This window comes from Cupressus sempervirens, chromosome 5 (genome assembly GCF_028749045.1).
Source record: "Cupressus sempervirens isolate cs-2001-9-10 chromosome 5, ASM2874904v1, whole genome shotgun sequence".
Classification (NCBI taxonomy): Eukaryota; Viridiplantae; Streptophyta; class Pinopsida; order Cupressales; family Cupressaceae; genus Cupressus; species Cupressus sempervirens.
In genome coordinates, this window is record NC_143122.1 from 385,213,022 (window position 1) to 385,216,328 (window position 3,307).

Here is a 3,307-nt window from a genome sequence, read left to right on the forward strand (position 1 = left end):
TTGTCCCTAATCAGTACTAAGAGGGGGAGGGGGGGTGAAATAGTTTTACCTTTAAAACTAATTAGCTGAGCTAATACTTCAAATGACTTGCATATCGGTAACTTTAACAATAAAAAATGACAAAAGCAACAAAGTAAAACCACATAAGCTCACAAAATAAAGCATAAATCGATGACACATAGATTCTATATGTGGAAACCCTTAGTGAGAAGATAAAAATCACAATGGGAGTAATATACCTACTACCCTTTTATTGTAGATAAAAGGTTCTCATGTTAAGAGCTACAACTATTCTTTCTAAGAAATCCTCCGGTGAAGAATGCTAGTAACCCATTAGGATTACAATCATCCTGTAAAAGCTCTCTTGTTTAAGGATTTACAACACTCCTTCTAGGAGGTACCTTGTTAAAGGATTTACAAATGCTTACAATATAATCATACTTGTTTAAGGGTTACACATGGTTGCAATGGTAAGAAAGAGAACTAAATGGTTGATCTATAGATTGGCACAACTTGCCTTGTAGATATTTCATTCAATCATTAAACATCCTCTTACCTCTTTCCTCTACTTTGTCTTTACTTGTGATCAACTCTGTATCACCTATTTCCTTCACCAATTCCTTGCTACCTTGAAGAATCCCGTCTGATGTTTGGCTCCTTTACTCTATAAATTATCTTTTGCTCTTACTTCCTTTTCACAACACTAACTTGTAATACTGCAAGTATACACTTTCCTTTTTAAACCTTCTCTGGCTCTTTGTGGCACCCAATACCTGTTCTCCTAGACTAGGTTGACCTGGGTCAACCTAGTCTAGACTAGGTCAACCTAGGTCGACATAGTCCTCCCAAGTTGACATAGTCCTGGATTAGGTCAATCTAGTCCCTGATAATTCTAGATCTTAGGGCCCGAATTTCCCTAGGGTTTAATTAGTTTATGACCATTATCCAGTTGGCCTGCAATGTTTGCCCACTAAAACAATCATATATAAGGAGAATTGGAGGCTTCATTTTCATATCTCATTCATATCCCATCTCAATCATTGTTCATGCACTCAATCTCTTGCTCTCTAGTGAAGATTTCTACCTTTTTACATTCAAGGAGTTCAAGCATTCAAGCAAGGAGATTCCTATCAAGCATTGGAGAGTCCTTTGTTAGAACTTCCTCTTTAAGATCTTGTGTATTGTTGGCAATCAAGGGAGGAGATCCTCATTGAAGCATTCATCCTCTTCATTAATGCATATCCAGATCCATGGAACCATGAAAAAGTGATGATATATCCATTGCAAAGTGTGGAGATATCCTACATTCCTCATTCAAGATCTACATTACATACACATAGGAAAGATGAATCCTAACATTTATCTTGTTCTTTTTCAGTCCTCTACATTCACATTTCTCATTTAAGGTTAATTCCTTAATTTAGGGCTTGACCAAGGCAAGTCCTCATCAAACCCCAACCCCCAAACCTTTCCTTTGTTTTTTTGCAGGTTGGGAGTGAAAAGGATTACAAATCTAGAACCTGTAGTTCACAAGCTTTTTGGAGTTGTTAGTTTTAGAGTCACAAACTACATCAACCTAGTTATAGGACATACTTCCATGTTGACCTAGTCCTTCAGTCTCATATTTCCAGGAGATTTTTGGGTTTTGTTCCTTTCGCCATTTTATTCCAAGAGTTGTGGACAGAAGTTCTAAAAATTTTTAGATCTAAAAGTTATTGAGTAAAAATACATCTTCCTCTACGTATTTCAAGGTGATTCTTTAACATTTCATTTCATATCTTTACCCTAGATTTTCATCTTAATTGGGCTAATTGTACTCACATAGCATCAATATTTATATTTCCTGAGCAATTAGTTCAATTTTACATTCACATTATCCTATTAAGGGCCTAAGAGAGTGTATTTCTTGGTATTGCATTCCTCTTTACAACTTGAATTTAGTATTAGCACCCTTCTTCCTTTGGGTCCTAGCTAATGTAATTTGGATCATAAGTGGAATCATACTTAGAAATCGCCCCTCTTTCCCTCACACACATATTTGAACATCTCGGCACCCCATAAAGTGGAGGCCTACATCCAATTAGATTGCTTCCATTTTATCACCAAACATTTTGGCGAACCTGACGTGAACCCCCTATCTTATTTATGTTGGATTATTTTGCATAGTTTTTTCCTCTTATATTAGATGTTATTTACTTTGGTCAGATCTCAATAGGTTTTCCTTTTTTGATATCCTCTTTTTATGAGATTAATTATGCGAAGCCCTATCTATAGCATTCTCGTTAGGTGAAGTTATAGAATCATGGGTTCGTTTGATGATACTCACATTTTCCCCCATAATCTTAATCATATCATGGAGAATAAATCTTCTCACTCATCTCATGATGAGGATGATGATTTAAGATTTCCTCCTTTTCAAGTTGATAAGCTTTCTAGATAATTTGATAAATTGGAAACTTGGCCTGCTCAAGAAAATCAGAATCCTGATAGTGTTGCTGTTGTTGAAGATCTTAAGTAGCTTGTTAATAAAAATGATAATAAAATTTATAACTTGTGTGGTATATCTCGCCTTATTAATACTCATTCCAAGTCTTTGATGGAATGTGTCCAAGAGTTAGGATATACTCCTCCTTCCACAACTGTTGGACCTTCTATCCCTATTTCTACCAATTTCTTCCAACATACCTACATATAATCTGCCTCTTATGACTACTTCTACACAAGTTTCCACTCCTTTAGGTGTTAGTCTTCCTAGTCTTTCACTTGTTGTGAGTGTTCCTCCTACTTCCATTCCTTCTTCATTGCCTTCATATAATGGGGTTCCTTTTACTTATTCAAACCCTTTACCTATTCTTTCTAATCCTCCACCGGCATCCTTATATAATCCTTCTACTGCTTATACCTTTCCTTATCCATCTAGTATACCTCTGGCTACTAGTATGTCTTTTGATCCTAGTGTTAGTACGTTGGTTCAAATCGTCTCTTCTTTACAACAACACCTTTCTCATTTAACTCAACCTAAGTACAATATTCCTACATGTGATGTGGCAAATCCACTTTCCTTAGATATCCTTTGTGTTGTTATTCTACAACATGTTGAGGCACCTTGTCTTGAGACTTATAATGGTAAGGGAGATCCCATGATTCATGTTAAAACTTTCCAAACTATATGTAGTGATTTTTCTCATGACTATAGGCTTATGGATAAGTTGTTTCCACACACCTTTAGGGATAGAGCCTTGCAATGGTATTGCTCTCTACCTCCTTATTCTATTGATTCATTTCAAACTCTTGCTAATTCTTTCAT